Genomic DNA, 18,844 nt, shown 5'->3' with positions numbered 1-18,844 from the left:
TTCAAGTAATTAAAGAAAAATATGTTCCTTTTTCTATACATTTTTTAAAGAATCAAGAGCAGTTTTTAGAATTTCTCAACTAAATGTCTTCCTCTGAGATAGTACACAAGGAATGTCACAACTATAAGATAACTACGTTCGGAATTTACATTTTCTTATATCATTTTGGTGATATAAAAATCAAACTATTGAGTTCCCAGAGCTAGCTGGTGACAATGGGGACAGGGGTGATAGTGGCTCAATTGTGCAAAGCAAGAACCTTTATTTCTAGACATATTGCATCAATTTTCACTGGTCCCAAACGGGGCCCACAATAGGGGGTGAGAAAAAGTTACTCCTTTTCAATTTCTACCCCTCTTCAGTGAGCAGACCATTGTTCTTCTATTTTCTACCATTCCCTCTGAACCAAATGTAATTTCCAGAATTCTAAGTATAAAAAAGGAATACTAACTATAACTCAGAAATCTTATCCAAAATGATTGAAAATCCTTTTCATGGAAAGGATGTCCATTCCTTGTTTCTCCTTTCCTGCATACCCTTCCTTGCAAGTAACGGACTCTTCCCCTAAGTATCTTAAGTAAGAAAAACAAACTGTTCCCCTAAGAATCTTAAATAAGGAAAACAAACCGTAACTTTTACTGTCAAATCCAGAGGCACTGCAGTTCCAGAATCAGTTGGTTCTGGGTCTGATTCCCTGATTCTCTCTTGGCTCTTATCCTCATAGACACGTGATAGCTGTGTCAGCTCCAAGCATCATACCCTCACTTTACATTGCCAGAGACAGAAAGGAAAGAAGAGCAGGGATTTGTCTCATAGTCACAGGAAGACCATATAATTTATCATTTGAACCACAATTTTTTTTTTAAGTGAAAGAGGGCACCATTAATAATTTTACCAGGACAATATACATAAACCAGCACTATCTCAGAAAACTGGAATACATGCTGGCCTTACTTATAAGACAAAAGCATTTCCCATAAGGCCTGCGGGTAGTGCTTTGGAAGGGGCTCCCCTTTCCTGAGTGTACTGCCACCCATATAGGCTTCTGTTAGCAAGGAACAAAGTGGGTTAGCTGTGCAGTAGGCAACCCACTGTATCTGCCAAAATCCCGGCCTTCAATCCCGTCTACAACAATAAAACTGAATTTCCTCTTCAGGTCTTCGAAATGGAGAATGGGGCCTGCTTTTCTGAAAACAAAGCTGTGGCAAGAGGTCGAGCTGTGGTGGTGATAACCATCTTCCCTCCAAACTTAAATCCTGTCTTAAATTCCATTATTAGACACGAAACTCTGTCCTGCTCCAGTGAGTTAGTATTCTCCAAGTGCACAGAGCAGTGCCCTATACTTGCCAGGAGCCTGCAATTGGTTTTTCAATGAGTGGGCACTCCTTAGCCCAAAGCATAGGTATCCACATGCAGGCGAGGATGCTTACGCTGGGTGACATGTTTCAGCCTGAGTGTCAGGCTGAATGGCATTTATATTCTCAAAGTTGAAAATTCCAGAATAAACACCTTGAGACTTTATCCTCGTTTCACTCTCCAAGCCATAACAATGACGTCTTGCCTCTTGTATAATCTCTAACCATCCCACTTTTAAAAATCATTTGATGTACCTTTAAACCAAATCACCTCAAAGTCCTCAGGTTATTCAGAAGGTTGGCAAACAGTCAAAGAGATGTGCAATTAAAAATCTGTGTTATCCTTTTCTGACAGCATCTGAAAACATAAAATCAACATTCTGTTCCAAGACTGTTTCTTATGGTGGGAACACATATGTTAAATGCCTTAAAAACTGAAAATACTGGAGACGCTGACCTAGTTCAAGTTCAGTATGTTCACAACCAAAGGGGAAATACTCACGTCAGATTTCGACTTTCCTTTATATTTATACAGTCTGATAGTTAAAGTCCCAAAAATACTTTTAAGCCGTTATTATATTTCCATTATTAAATCTTCACTTCTATCAGGAATAATAGTAAATGAAGAGGAGAGATGAAAATAAACTTTTTTTACATTCACCTAAATGTGATGGCTGACTTACACTGCTGTGACCCATGGCCTTTTGGAGACGGATGTAGGAGGCGTGTGCTTGCGTGTGCAGGTGTTGGGGGGGATGAAACTGGTCACTCAGAGAGAATGAGACCCAATCTACACACCTCTAGAAGCATCATTTCTGAAATGCCTGAACACAAGAAATTAATCCATGTGTCAACTGTTGGCTCTCTCAGCTTGTGAAATATTGGGGAGAGAGGACTAATTAAATAGAAGGCAATGGAAATCAGACAAGATTCGTGGCTTTTAGCATGACTATAATCCCATTACTCTAAAGTCATGGCTTCTACTCCGTTTTTAGTGTGTGTTAGAGAAGCACCTACCTGTCCATGAATGTAGAACATGCCCAAGAAATACAGAGACCCAACTGAATTGTAGACTTTGGCGTCTGTCACTATTTACCAAGGAGGATTGGTGCTCTCATAAATGTCCTTCCCAAATGACAATGTATGTGCTCAAATCAATCAAGTCTATTTTAACCAAATCTTTAGTATTTCATTATTATTTTGGTCCACACTGCCTTGTTCAAAAAGAACAAAAAATCAGCTCAAACTTGAAACAACATTCTATTCCTCATACAACAAAGAAAAGGGCAGCACTGACTTTCTGCTGATCCCCTTTACGGCTGATGTTTTCTATTCAACAACAAAGAAATGATGTCATAGGAAAACATATTAATTAGGAAAGTCCTTTCCAGGAAAAGTGATTTTCTGGACTTAAATCATTGCCAATGGGAGGAGGAAAGAGGAGAAGCAGCTTTATATCTGTCAGATAAAAGGATCTGCATTCTGCACATTACAAAGTGAATCTGTCACAGTCTCCAGCTAAGGTCTCAGATTGATCCCTAATATGTCACCACGGAAAGCCCACCTTCCACCTCGGAAGACCTTGTTGATTTCAGTACTTGCAGTTCTCCATGCAAAGATCACATATCAAACATGTCATCCCGGGAAATGCACAGAAGTGAATATGCAGTGTTAGAATTCTGTCCAAAATATTAGAGGGTTGACAAATAGACAAACATACTTGCAGGTAAAGTCTTTCTTTTCTTCAATAGTGGTCTCCAAAAGCCACAGGGACATGTTCTGTGTGGGTGCTTTTAACATGTCCCGTTTATCTAGCTTAAAATTGCATATAGCAGGTTCTTGAATAACAGCTTTTCATTCAACATTGTTCCATTATAAGGTCGATGAAAAAAAATAAAAATCAATTCTCAGCTGGGGCCACTGTCTGTGTGGGGTGTGCACGTTCTCCCCATGTCAGTGTGGGTTTCCTCTGGGTACTCTGGTTTCCTCCCTCATTCCAAAGCTGTGCACATGAGGTGACTTGTCGTGTCTACATTGTCCCAGTCTGAGTGAGTGTGGATGTGGGTGTGGGTGTGGGTGAGTGCACCCCGGGATGGAAGGCTGTCCTGCCCAGGGTGGGTCCTGCCTTGAAATCTGAGCTGCCAGGAGAGGCTCCAACCACCCATGACCTTGAACTGCAATAAGCGGGTTGGAAAATCATTATCTTACTTGTTTTTATTCATCTTTCTTAAATGTCCATACAGCTCACATTTATTTCAATGTTTAATATTAGACGTGTTTGGAGTCTTTACTTAAAAGCTAACTTGTGACTAGAAATACATTGTAGGAACTTAACCTCCTATTTACATCAAATAGCCTATGGTAAAATTAGTTTCATTATACATTGTTTCACTTAAAGATGTAGTTTCCAAGAACCTATCCACGATGTTAAATGAGGACTTACTGTATTGCTTGGCAAATGGACATATTATTTTAGTCTGCGGACAAATGACATCAGACAGTGGATGATTTGCCACAAGCTTCCCAGGCAGTACTTAGCTAAATGGTGTTCGTAGTAAAGGCACGCCTGACTCAGGAAGGCACCTGAGGAGGAAGGGATTAGAAGATAAAACAATTCCAATAACAAGGTTTTTGTTCCTTAACTTCCTCCACACTCTTCTATTAAAAACCGAAATCCCTAAGTAAGTGCATTTGTTCTCAGGACACAAGTTTACTTTGTCTTCTGGATATAAATCAAGTCTTTCCCATAGGATTAAAGAGTAAACATAGATTGGGGTGCCTTGAGGTAGCAATGCCAAAATTTAATTTAACACCGTCACAGCCAAGTCACCCTTAAAACTCACAGGTATCAAAATCTGGGTTGTAAAACTCTGGGTAGTATTTATATTTCTATCCTTCAAAATATTACTAGAATTCGTCAATGAGTATGTTAAAAATAAATGCATAGAAAAAGGAATAGTCACAAGAATTAGATTGTTGATACATTCTCTTTCTAAAATAAAGCGCCTGGATTTTTCTAAATGCAAATTTGATACATTTACCTTCAGTAGGTTTATTTTCTATTCAACTTCTTATTTCACTTTTTTCATTTCTTTAGAATTTCCCAACTTCTTTTATTTCAGGTTGGAAAGAGCTATCTCGTTGGTCCTCTTTAAACAGAACTTTTAGACATTAGTTGAATACAAATATATATGTATATATACATATATATATGTGTGTGTGTGTGTATATATATACACACACACTGTATTGTAACATATAATTATCTTCCAAATATACATGTATTGCTCCTTGACAGAGAAATGTCTCAAGGATAGGAAATTATTTATCTATGAATTGCGTGCAGCTGTAACTATGAGGGCTTATATAGAAAAATAATACAGGATCTAGTCTCTTACCTGAAAGAAAGTTTTATTTATTTATTCATTACCTGTTCAAATGTTCCCAAAACTAATCAGCTGAAGTCCCAGAGTACTGAAAGATAAAGTATGGAAGAATTGTTCTAGATCTGCGAGATTCTGAGGGCAGGGTTTATCAACTTTCTGCCCCTTCCAAAATATACCTTTAATAGTGTTCCAGCAGAATACTTCATTTTGAGGAAGACTGCATACCAATGAGCCTGCCAGGTCAGTTCGCTATAAAATGTACTTGCAAGTAAATCATTTCACCATGCCCCGCAGTGCAGTCCAAGAGCCCCTTTTACACACAATTTCTACATTGAATTGAAACTATTCACATACACGTCTATCACTCCAGATATGAGGGCTCCATGAGCGTAGCATGCTCACTTGCTTCTCCTTCCCACTCAGTCCCTCTCAGAGGGCTTAGGACATAGTTGGTATTTATTATTTATTCAGTGACTCACTTAACAGTGTATTGGTTGTTTTAACTTTCGTATAAACAAAGCTTCAACAAGAAGAAGCTTTTTTAAGAAGGCCTTTGTTCTAGGCACAGGTTAGCCAAGGCATGACACTTCAGCATCTCCCTCTGCCGAAAGCTGCCCCATCTCCCTTCCTTTCACAGGTGTTGATCCTAATCAATCGCATGCACCCCAAAGTCCGATTCAGCATCTGCTTCCAGAGAACCCAGCCCATGACTGCCTGGAAATAAAATATAAGACAAATAAGACTTCAGGGTAAAACATCTTAATGGCCTCGGTGCAAATGTCACATCCTCAGAAAGGTCTTTGTTGAACCCTCCCCCGCTAAAATAGTTCCTCTCCATCAATATACCCTTTCCACTGCTGTTCATTTCTTTTACGCTGCTTTAGTTTTCTTCCCAGCAATATCACTTCCTGTCTTGCTTACTATCTCTCCACACTAGACGATAAATTCCATATAGCAAAGGCTTTGTCTAGTTCATTGCTGCATGTCCAGCACTGGACACTGCCTGGAATACAAAAGGCATTCAATATTTATTGAATGAATAAACCATCACTAGATTTATCTTAGAAACATAAAGGGAAAAACCTAGAAACCAGTTTCTATATATTTAAAATTTAATAGGAGTTTCTTTCTATGGTTAAATTAAAAAAAAAAATCATTGAAGTACCAAACAGTCTCAGCAGTTAATTGGATTCAGTGGTTATAACTATAAGCCTTTGTGCAATCATGGAAATAATTACTGATTCATAAATCCTTAACAAATAAAAATCTGAGGCAGACCTAAGAGGATCATCGTGCACCTTCTCCCTCCCGTTGTAAGTCGGTTTGGTATCCATGTAACCTTCTTTGTGTGTTGTGTTTTGCTTTGTTTTTAGGGGAAACTCAAACGGCATTTATTTCAGTAAGATCTCATTCTCTCATAGGCTAAAGAGTGAAGTTGTAACAGGGGGAAAAGCAGTGGCCAGAGAGAGAAGGGTACAACTTTAGTCTGTGTGGGCTCAGCTTATTCATTAACTCACTTTAAAAGTATGTATTTAAAAGTATGTATTGAATGGCTCTTATGATCTGAGCATAATGCTAGACTCCTTACCTCCTGTGGAGTATATGCTAGTGGGGGAAATAAATATTAGACAGGTAAACAGATAAGCAAACCAAATAATTATAGCTTGTGAAAACCCCTTTAAAGAAAGGAAAAAAAAAAAAACAGAGCGCTTTATCTGTAACAAAGAGTAAACAGGGACAGGATGGGATTAGTGTTAAGACAGGATGATCACCTCCCCTGAGGAGGTGTCATTTAGGCTGAAACCTGAAGGGTAGGAAGGAACACCCATGCAGTGATCTGGTGGAAGGCAGATTCCAGGCAGAGGGAAAAGAATGAGCAAAGATCATAAAGCAGGAATGAACTTGGTGGTTTGAGCTGGGGCACCAGGCATTAGGGTGAGGCACTAGGGGGAAGTATTCCATGAAGCTGCAAAATTCAACGGCGGTGCTAACCTCAGGAATCTACATAAATAATATTTGAAAGCAATATTTTCAAAATCAAATTTCTGTGATGCAACAATCTGTGACGAACAAAATATCAGTATTTTCAATAAAGACATATTCTACTGACTTTTCCTTTTGTCTCAAGCTCCAATCTACCTAGTACTGACCCCGTCTTTAAATTTCTGATATTTTGGGAGCCATTCATCTCACACTAGTCCCAGCCCTGGGAGTGAGAAACAAAAGTAAGGCAGTGTGGCTGGAGTTCAGTAAGTGAGAGGAGAAAGGTAGGCGAGGAATGCAGGGGCCAAATCATCAGGCCACTGTGGAAGTACCGATTTCATTCCTGAGGCCATGGGAAGTCAATGAGGTGAATTAAGCAAAGGTATGTCAAGCTTCTGTGGGCATTTTAAAAAGATCATTCACACTAAGGGTGCAAGAGCAGAAGTGGGGTGACTAAGGAGGAGCTTAGATAGGGGTTGCCCTAAATATATGTGGTGGAAATATATTTTGGAGATAGAAACAAGGCTTAGTGATGTAATAGATTGGAGAGAGTGAGGGAAAAGAAGGAAACCACAATTTCCCATTTCTGGTTTGAACTGGGTGGATGGTGGTATCCTTTACTGAGATAGAAAAGACTGAAGAAGGGGCAGATTGGAGGAAAAGGTGCAAATCAAGAATTTTAGTTTGGTTTATTTCTGTTTGAAATGCCATTGACCCATATATTATATCAAGTAACCAACTGGAAATAGGAGGTTAGATTTTAGAGGATAGACCGAAGGAGAGTTAGAAAGTTGAGATATAGCAGCATAGAGAAGACTTTCAAAGCTTCGCAAACAGATCAAACTGTCTAGGAGAAGTTTAGGACAGTGCTTTTCAACTTCAACGAAACATTAGCGTTAATATGGTACCAGTTCACATTTCACCTCGGATACTTCACACTTTCTATTTCCCCTCATCCTTTGTGCCATTGTTGTCCTTTTACTTCTACATTCACTATGAACTCTACCTTACAATGTTATTTTTTTGCTTTGAAGAGTTAAATGTCTCGTAAGAAAATAAAATGGGAAATCATATTCTTTTATATTTACACATTTACCATTTTTTGTGCTTATTCCTTTCAATAGATCCAACTTTGCATATGGTTTCATCTCTCTTCAACCTGAAGCATTAGCTTTTGTTATGATACAATTTTGCTGGCTACGGACTGTCTCAGCTTTCATTGATCTGAAATGTCTTTATTGCACCCACATTTTTATTTTATTTTTATTCTTTTTTCATTAATTAAATTTATTGGGGTGACAATTGTTAGTAAATTTACATAGATTTCAGGTGTACAATTCTGTATTACATCATTTATAAATCCCATTGTGTGTTCACCACCCAGAGTCAGTTCTCCTTCCCTCACCATATATTTGATCCCCCTTACCCTCATCTCCCACCCCCCACCCCCTTACCCTCTGGTAACCGCTAAATTATTGTCTGTGTCTATGAGTTTTTCTTTCTCATTTGTTTGTCTTGTTCTTTTGTTGTTTTTGGTTTATATACCACATATCAGTGAAATCATAGGGTTCTCTGCTTTTTCTGTCTGACTTATTTCACTTAGCACTATACTCTCAAGATCCATCCATGTTGTCACAAATGTTCCTATATCATCTTTCCTTAACGCCGAATAGTATTCCATTGTGTATATATATACCACAACTTCTTTATCCATTCATCTATCAAAGGACATTTTGGTTGTTTCCATGTCTTGGCCACTGTAAACAAAGCTGCAATGAACATTGGAGTACACGTGTCTCTATAGAGAAATGCTTTCAGATTTTCTGGGTAGATACCCAGGAGTGCACCCACATTTTTTAAAAAATATATTCACTAGATACAGAATACAAAAAATTTTGGTTTTTTTCTCACTTTCAGCAATTGCAAGATGTCGTTTCTTTGTATTTTGGTCTCCATTGTTTTTGATAGAGTCCAGCCATCATTCATATATCATCATTCTCCTCTGTGACATTTTTCTCTAGCTGGTGTCAAAAGTATCTCTTTATCTTTGGATGATAGCAATTTCGACCACGTTGTGCCTAAGTGTGATTTTCTTTGCATTTATCTGCTAGAGGATCACTGAGTGTCATGAACATCTAAGTTGATGTTTTTCATCAAATTTAAGAAATTTAGATGAGTACTCCTTCAAAACTTTTCCTGCCATATGCTCTCTTTTTTCTTGAAGTCAAATTACACATACGAAGGTCAGACAATTAAATTTGTGAACTTTCCACCACGCACTTACACGATGGAAAGATCGCGAACTCACTTGTTCGACATTTCCGTATATTTGATCATGTGATATGTTCTATAGACTCCCAAGACTGTGTTAATTTTTCTTCCATCTTTTTTCTCTGTGTTCTCCAGATTAAATACTTTTTTATTTGTCTGTCTTCAATTTCAATGATTCTCTATTCTGACATCTTCAACCTGCTCTTAAGTCCACCCAGTGAATTTTTCATTTCCGTCATTGCAATGTTTAGCTCTAAATTTTCAAAAATATATAGTATACAAGGAGAGACAGAAGGTGCAGAAGAGAAGGGAAATGGAATGTAGTGAAAAAAAGGAGAGAATGAACTTTAGTAATTCCATAGGGAAAGGAAAAAAAAAGACAGATACAAATGAAGACTGACTTTTAGATTCTATAATGAGATTTCAGAACTCTGTTCAACAGTTTATGATTTCTCAGTGAACATGAAGTATGTTGTCAACTGGAAGGTAAGGGAGAGTCTTAAGGAGACAGAAAATGGTAATGAATTGTTATCTTCAAAAGTAGGAAAGTTTCTTAACAGGGTTTGTTATGTGGAGATTGTTTCTATGATTTTCTCACAATATTGGGATACATGCATGGAGATAATTGGAAGTTTGGTAGACAGGTGTGACAGAGATAAAGCGTGGCAAAGAGCTGGCGTGCACTTGATACTCAGTACAGGGATAAACTAAAAGGTGCACAGAGAGCAAAGTGAAGACACAAAGAACTGACTACTTGTGACAAGGTGCTGAGATCACTGAGCTGAAGGTCGTGATGAGTTTGAGGACCTGTGGCAGTAAGGGTAGAGGCACCAGCAAGCCTTGTGTAAGTTGGGAGTGATTGAAGGATGGGAGGTTTAAAACTGAGACTATAAATTCAGTACAGTTTCTACTGAAGAAACATTTAGGCTATGAATATAAGAGGAATTTGTGGTGGAGGAGGACCAGGAATGGAGATGATGGGGTGTCAGATGGATAATGGGGCTTGAGGAGATGAGAAATTCTATGAGCCAAGAGGTAAAGTAGTTACAGAGGAAGGACTTTGGAGGGAGGAAAGAAATTAGGAGATGCACCAGGTAGTATGTAGAGAAGAGTCCAGGTGATCATGGATACTTGGAAAAGCAAGTGGGACTTTTGGAAGGACCTGAAATAAACAGGAATAAAACATGATGGAAGAAGTTTTGAAGGTCCTTTCGAGGGCGAGGACTTACTTCTCGAGTTATAGATCTGAATATTTAGCTCTTTCCAGCTCAGATGCATTCTGGCAGCAAAATGATTTGTGAAAACGATGAGCAATTCTTCTGAAGGTCTCTGACAAAGCTTGGGGAGGCTGATGATAAACTCTATCTCAATGGCAATATCTAATCAGTCAAAAGATTTTAAAAAAAAAAACTCATGTCATACATCTAGCTTTGAATTTCCCCCATGTATCACTAAACCAGGTCAACATAACTTTAATAAATGCACAGATGACTTTCTTTTTCAATTTAAAGGACATATTAATCTTAGAACTATTTTTATCAATCAGCATGCATCCGAGTTTGTTCAGGAACAAAGCCGCAGCATGTACCCAGAGGTTCTTTTGCAATGGGATTATCACATCCAAATGTGGTTTACAAATGTAGCTAGAGAAACTTTCTCTAGAAAGTCTCTACTCTGCACATTTTGGACCCAATGAAGTAATAGTGAAGAGGAGTATATATGTTAGAATTTGAAATCAACATGTCCAGCACAGCTCCTTGAGCAAGCAGCCCAGTCTCCTTCATGCTTGCAAGCTAAACACACAAACTACAGCACGTTTTTGAAGACAAATCTCTTCATTACACAAAGGTAACAGTAAGATGATCATCTCAGATACATTTGCCCAAAATGACCCTCTGAAGGTGAATCCAGTCACATTTATAATACGATGGGTGCCCCTTCCAGGTACTATGACTTTTAACAATTTGTATTTTGATATCTGTAATCTTTTTATTCTTCCACTGCTCTTAGGGTAGGACCTGTTTTTACACAGACTAATAAAACCTTGTGTATACCCTCAGTGTCTAACATACAGCAGGTACTCAAAATGGATTTCTTGAGTAAATGGATGTAGGCAGGTAAAGAAAACAACTAATGTACTCTGGTAAGGAAATTAAAACTATAACCACTTGAATCCAGGATCTAGGACGGAATAATGATTCATCTTCTCCATCTGTTTCCCATGAAAAGTAAAAGTTAAAATAATGCCATAAGTAAGAGAAATGATCAGACTCCCTGTTAAAACTAAGTTTTGAATAGCACTGCCCTGAAAAAGAGTCTCAATGCTTCCAGGACAGAGAAAATGAAGACAATTTACTGGCTCACCAAAATGTGCTAAGGAGTTCACTAGTTCATAAAGTTGTAAAAGTTCTTGCAGCATTCGTACAAACCCGAAGGCATTCGCCTTCCATAGTTTGTCACCGTCTTCATTAATTTGGGCTGCTATAACAAAATGCCATAGACTGGGTGGCTTATAAACAATAGAAATTTATTGGGGGTCTGAGACCATGGTGCTAGGATGGTCAAGCTTGGTGATGACCCTCTTATGGGTTTCAGACTGCCAACTTCTTGTTTTATCTTCACATGGCAGAAAGAGAGTGAGCGAGTTCTCTGGGGTTCTTTTTATAAGGGCACTAATCCCCTTCCTGATGACTCTGCCCTCATGACCTCATCATCTCCCCAAATTTCCCAGCTCTGAATACCATCACTTTGGGGGTTGGGATTTCAACATATGGATTTTGGGGGACAGGGCACCAACATTCAGCCCATACCAGCTTCCACCAACACTGCATGGAGCGTAGTGAGTCTTGGCACGTCGTTGAGAATCAGCCCAGGGTGACCAATAAAACAGGGATATCTCAGTTGGCAGTGGCTGCACCACTGGGAGTTTCTGGTACAGTCCTCTCCTCATGGCTGCTATTTGGTATCATTGCAAGTACCAACAGCCTTTCTAGTTACTTCAACAGAAAACAAGAAGGGATAAATTGTATGTCAGTTCAAAGAGAAGGAGAAAGTTCGTATATAAACATACACTTTAAAAAGAAAAAACGTTGTGACCTGGCAATATATTTGATATATATAAATCACAGTAGTAGAAATCTTAAAGAACAACATCCAGAGTTTGCCTCCAAAAATGATACAGCCAGACTGCCCAAACAGTGGCAATGCTGATACATTCATTTCCTGTGCCTCACCACGTGTCTCTGTACATACAAGCATTTCTCTGCATCGTCTTCTCTAGCCAGAGAGCTTTGCATTGATTTATGTATCTTTTTGTGGACATTAAGATATTTTCACATTTGTGAGTTCCGTTTTTCTCATTACAGTAAAGATTCACAACAGAAAGGAACATGCTTCCTCTTTTCCTTCCTCTCTTTCTTCTGTGTTTCTGCCTTTCCTTCTGTCTGTCTTTCCAGATTTCTGTCCAACTTTCTCTTTATTTAGTCTCCCAAAGGGTTATCTCAATTCATATGTCTCTATCTTTAGTTACCATCTCATCTTCTCCCTCACCCTTAACTTCCTGGCTCTCTCATAGTCTTAGAATTTTGTTGGGTAGAGGGAAAACCATTCACACAGAAGGATTAGCAAAAATTAGTCTTGGGTAGGTGTTTACTTAAGCCACCTCTTCTTCAGTGCATCTCTGGGAGATATAGGGCCCTGTGAGAAGATGGTGGTTTGACACTTTAAAATAGTGTCATTCACCCTGGGGTGAAAAAGAATGTCAGGCTTGGGACTGAAAAGCAAAAGATCACATCTGATCTCAAGGGCTGGGATACAGAGGTGGGAGGAGAAGAGCTCATTCTAGATGTAGTATGTAGCCAAGACTAGAAACTCCTCAGACCCATCTACCTGCTAGGGCACCAAAAGAATGCCTGAGGGAATGTGTGTATGGTAGTCCCCCCTTATCTACAGGGAGTACATCAAAGTCTTCTAGTGGATAGTAGCGAACCATACACATAACTATGGTTTTCCCCTATCCATACATACCTGTAATGAAGTTTAATTTATAAATTAGGCGTGGTAAGAGATGAACAATAATAATTAATAAAATAGAAAAATTGTAACAATATACTGTAATAAAAGTGATATGAATTTGGTCTCTCTCTCTTTCTCCCTCGCTCTCTTTCAACCAATCTGATAACTGAGATAGCTACTAAGTGACTTAGGGGCAGGCAGCATATACTGCATGGAGATCCTGGACAAAGGGAAGATTCGCATCCCAGGCGGGATGAAGCAAGAGGGTGAGAGATTGCATCATGATACTCATAACAGCATGGAATTTAAAATTTATGAATTATTTATTTCTGGAGTTTTCCATTGAATATTTTTTGGACCATGGTTGACCAAGGGTAAGGGAACCCATGGAATGCGAAATCTCAGATAAGGGGAGATTGCTGTACTTAAAACCCAAAAGCTGGTGACTTTGGTAGCCCAGTTTTGGGGAGGCTTGTAATGACTTTAAATGAGCAAAATAATTGAAGATAAAGACTTTTCATCTCTCACTCAGGATCACTGATAGGATCAATGGCCCTAGATCACCAAAACTCTCTTCTTTAGTGGGCATGTCTCACCCTCAGCTACCAGGTATTTGGACAAGAGTGAAGTCATGTCACCACCTCACTGCAATGCTGTTCCAGCAATGGCTGGCCTGGGACGGTGGGGGGGGGGGTGTCTGCTCAACAGTGTTTCAACAGCATACAGGCAGCAACAACTACCCAAAAAGTAAGAGCACTATTGGACTGAGCAGGTTTCCTGGATTTCTGTCAATAGAAGATTATCAAATTAGGCCTAGACCCTGGCGTTCTTAGAGAAATACCAGGAAGGACAGCACGAGGGAGAGAAGAATGAGATTACTTGTGATGGATGGAATGAGACTCCGTGACATTTAATGTGAATATTAAAAGTAATGAGTCGCTGTTCTATGCCCTGAGCTGAAGCTGTCACTGCCCTCCGCATAAGCCCTGGCCAACCCAGAGGTCACACGCAGACAGTTCCTGCTCACAACACAGCTTTGGGTGGCTCTCTCTGGAAGGAGCTGGAGCATGTTATGTTCAGTCAGTGGGCAAAGCAGCCCAGAAGGGTGGAGCATTCACCCAGGAAGTGGTGGATAAAGGCCTCAGCTTCCTCACTCAGCAGGAGATAACTCTGAGGTGTGACCCACATGGTGTCTTACATGGTTCCAGGAGGATTAAGCCCCAGTTGTCACACAATCATTCATATTCTCTTTAGTGCCTTTGCTCCTTTCCTGCCGTTTCCCCACTCCCTCATAGAGTTTCCTGGGACTAGCTGAGAAAGAGGGAGGTGTGTGTGTGGGGGGGGGAGGGAGAGAGAGAGACACTTGCATTCAAATTCTTTTTTCAGGGTCTGCTTTTGGGAAAACAAGTGAAAACCGTGAAGAAGGACATATCTATTTAATTTCTTTGCACATCTAGGGCTCCACTAGACTCAGCTCTTTGAGGAAAGGGAAGGTGTTTGTCTTTCTGGCACCTTCCATATCCCAATACTTGTCAGATTCTTAAGTATTTACTGACTAAATAAATGAGGTACCTGAAAATGTCCATTTAAGCTGCCACACTTTCTTTCTTAAGAGCAACATGCTCAGTTTACTGGGTAAAAGCAAACCGGTGACAACAATCATAGCCAAAGAAAAGCGGTACCTACTTCTAAAGATGATGTCCACTTAGCTTTTAGCACAATGAGAAGCAAAGAGGACTGCACAGCCCAAGCTGACCAGGAGTTCACTGAGGGCTTAGCCGCCATATGCACACACGTACACATGGCTTCTCCCTGTGCTACACAAGGAAACACCCACACCACCCATACCATGAAGGGATAGCACACAGCTGAGACCAAGTGCCTTTTCCTTCCACAGAACACACTCAGCAAAGATCATCCAGGCTGGTCAAACATGCTTAGAGAGAGTGCTAAACACTGTTCAATCTAGCAGGTAATACTTGCCCTCTTAATTGGCTAGCTGCTGTCAGAGTGGAAGAATCTCTGAGACTCAGTCCTGAAAGACATTAAACACCTCCTATCCCTTCCACCTCTTCTAATTTTTGCATCTCCCTATCGCTTTCTACTACTGCCCCAAATTATCTACATCTGTAATAGGTTGAAGACATCAGTATATTCTTGATTTTACGGTCTTCAGACCTCTTCTTGAGGTCAGCGGACCATGATGTACCATTAGAGTTGGTGGTGGGCTCTCTTGATTGAAGTAGATATTCTTATGCAGTCATCATGAGAGGAGGCAGCTCCTGGGGCAGGAACTGCTGTGGAAAAGATAGGGAATGGACAGTGGTGATGAACTGGCTGCTGGCACACAGAGGCGGGCCAGGCCTGGGCTAGGGCCCCACAGACAGACCCCGTGCAGTGGTCAATATTTCTGTGTTGTACTTTCTCTCCAAGATCACCCAACCTTCCAGGAAGTTTTGTTCAATCTTGGCAGTAGGGAGGATTAAGGGAGAGGATTAATATGGGAGAGGCCACACCTTGACCTCTAAGTACTAAGTGGTGTTCAGAGGAATAAGCAGTAGGAAAGCAGAAGGGAGTTTGTATTTGTAGGGGGGGAAATAGAGCAGACGGATTTAGACAACCGGTTCTTACAGAAAACAGCACTTTGGGGGAGATTTTAGAAATAACTAGAATCCCTCTTTCATTGTCGGTCCCCAAGCCTCTGCAAAGTGGTGTGCTGAGCATTTCCTGGATGTCTTGGTGACATCTATTTGTGCTGCATGGTGACATGGGCGTCATAGTACCCAAAAGAATCTCTCTGTAGCAGGCCAGCTAGATGCGACAGTTCTCTCTCTTGAGTGTCCATTGCTAGCATTGTCCAGACAATTATCTCCCAACTACTCGGCACGAAAGAACAAATATGATTTATTGATTAAAATGCTGGTTCACGACAAGGACCAAGGTTAATGATTTGTTCATTTTAACTAGTATGATGCATTTATATTAATCATTAGGGTCCAGGAGCAACTATTAAGGAATTTGAATTTCCAAACATCTAGTTGAATTTCTCCTTGACCTTGGCATTTAAACACATAATTCATCCATCCACGAATTCTTTATTGCCATTTGGACATCAGCTTCCTGGACTTTGCCTTTGTAATACAAATCTGCTAGGGTTAATCAATGGGTATTAAATTCTAATTCCCCACATCAATTTCTAGAGCCCCCTTCTCCACACCAAGCAAAACGAAACCCACATATAGATTACTGAAATGCATCGGGATTTGAATATTCAGGGAGACCATGTTTCTGAAATTTTGATCTTGGAGTAGTTTTTTGAAAAAGCTCTTATCCACTGATAGTCCAAATCTCTTGACCTTCACGGTGCAGGAGCGACAACTCTTTAGCCAGCCTTGGGCCTCATTCAGTTGAGTCCCAGAGCTGACATTATTTACGGAAACATAAGCAGTTGGTTGGATAAATGCCCAAGGGCCTTGGCATTGTGGGTACTTCAATAAATCAAATGATCCAGAAAACTAGAATTATGTGAGACCTCCACTTGAACGGCCACCCCTCCCATACTCACTGGCAAATCCAAAGGGCATGTGGAAAAGCCTCATCCATTCCAAGCGGGGGAGGGCCAGCAGCACCAGGGCAGAGAACCAGCCCAGCTGGGCATGCCCAGTGTTAGCGACACAGAGACCTTGTAATGTAATGGTGGCGACAGAAAGAGACCACGCCCCCTGAGAAACGTGGCTTAGATTGTTCCCGTTTCTCACTTGGCTTCTAGAATCCAGGCTGTTTGTCAGGACCTTGCCCTGAAACTTTACTGAAGCATAAACCACAGCATCAGGCAGAGGTAAGAATTTATATTTTTAATCAGGTTTTTGTTTTCATTTTTTCTATAATTTTACTAAACATGTTTATTCCTATGGCTTGCTTTAAAAAAAAAAAAAATCTGGTTATCTTGGAGTGCAGACATTTATCAGAAATTTTCCCCAGGAAACCTAAATCTTACTCAAGCATAATAAAGAACTGTAACCCCACCATCTAAAAATTCAAGATAAAGACAAAAAGGCCTAATTGAGCATTGATCAAAGAAAACATTCTTGTTTGTGCCTTACTTTAACATTCTTTCTTAAAGCACATCTTATCAGTCTGGCCTCTGTTCTGTTAGGCAGACCTGCAGGAAGAGTGCAGGAAATTGGAAATGTTGCATTAAGATATTTAGATTATAAGTCTCCCAAAGTGGAACCACATCTATGCCCTAAGTTAGTATGGATTCTTGGAGAGACTGATGAGTGCGGCATTAATTATCACAACAGCAAACATGCAGTGAGTTACAGCTCGAATCCGCTCAAGATGGACTTCACCTCTGTGAGATTTAATTAAATGCTATTTAATTATATAAATAATATAAATAATCTCACGTGTCCTAACTTCCTGCCCCAGTCAGAGTAACCCTGGATTTGCAACCTCCTGCTCTGCTGCATGACTAGATGTTGATTCGAAAAAACGAAGAGCAATGAATAAAAGGGTCAGGCCCAAAGGAAAAACAAGCATTCTGGGCTGTCACCTCTGTCACCTTCTTAGTGTCTCTGTGGATTTTATCCTTTTATAAATACAGCCCTCACTGTCCAAAACACTGCAATACAGAATGTTTCCCACACCACTTATTTTTCCAAATTTTAAGCCACTGAAAATGTGATACCTGACAAGTCAGGGTCTTATTAAATGCTGATGGAACAAATTCGACATGGGGGAAGGTTGGTATGTGGAAATGAGAAGAGCGACCAAGAGGAAAAAGTGTCCCTATATTGTCACATTTAGCTTTTGAAAAGGATCCTCAAAGGTGTGTTCTGACCAATTATAGCACCGAGGCCACCCATCACCATTTAAAAGGCAGGCTGCTGGGTCTGGCTGCCTTGCAGAGGGGAATATCATCAGGCAGCTACGCGCCCTCACCTGTGAGTCATGCTCCCCCTCCCCACTACTGGACAAACACTCCCCTGGACCAGGGGTAACTAACCTCTAAGCTGGACAGGGCCCTGTTTGAGAGCCTGGTGTGGAAAGGACTTCCAAAGCCAGCAAGTGCTGAGCAACTCGGATTGTGCAGTAGGAGCAAATGCAGGAAAGCAGTGAGGTAGAAAAGGGACAAGGCCCAGAGAGCCAGAGTCACGAAGGATTCCAATGTAAGCAGAAGCTACACAGCAGAGTGGCCAGGGAGCCAGTTCTCAGGAAGAGGGATAAAATGAGAAGCCACCAAAAAAAGGTGTAAATTGGAAAGTCACGTTAAAGGCATTGTAGAGAGAAGATCCAACCTCTTCTCCTTTCAAGGGTCTTGAATCCCAGTGGGAATTACTTCCAGTCTCAGAAAGAGCTGACCAAATCAGGCTCTATTCTGCCCAGAGGCCTGCTGCCTACGCTGCCTTCTATCTGAGAGACTCACATTTCTCCACGTGTAAAAACTAACACCTAGATAAGTTAGGCTAGTGCTTTTCTGGTGGGCATATTAAAGTCTCCCCATGTGACGAGCATCAAGGACAGTGCAGGAACACTGAAGATGAATTTACTTTTAACTGTCAAGTGCAATAGAACTGTTGCCATCAGCATCTTGAGATGCAGGCAAAAAAAAAAAGAGGATAATTAAACCCAGCCTTTCAAATAAGCATGGTTGCAAAGGTTATGAAACACTGCAGTGTTGCCAAACTTGGTGAAATCAATTTCCATTTTGTTGCAGTGTGTGTCATGCAGAGATTGCTGAAGCCAACAAAATTAAAAGCATTAATAATTGGTATTAATAGCTTGCATAAATTAATTTGCTTATTGGCCTAAAATTAGCCCAATAATGCATAA

This window comes from Rhinolophus hipposideros, assembly GCF_964194185.1.
Source record: "Rhinolophus hipposideros genome assembly, chromosome: 6".
Classification (NCBI taxonomy): Eukaryota; Metazoa; Chordata; class Mammalia; order Chiroptera; family Rhinolophidae; genus Rhinolophus; species Rhinolophus hipposideros.
This window is presented reverse-complemented; position numbering follows the sequence as displayed.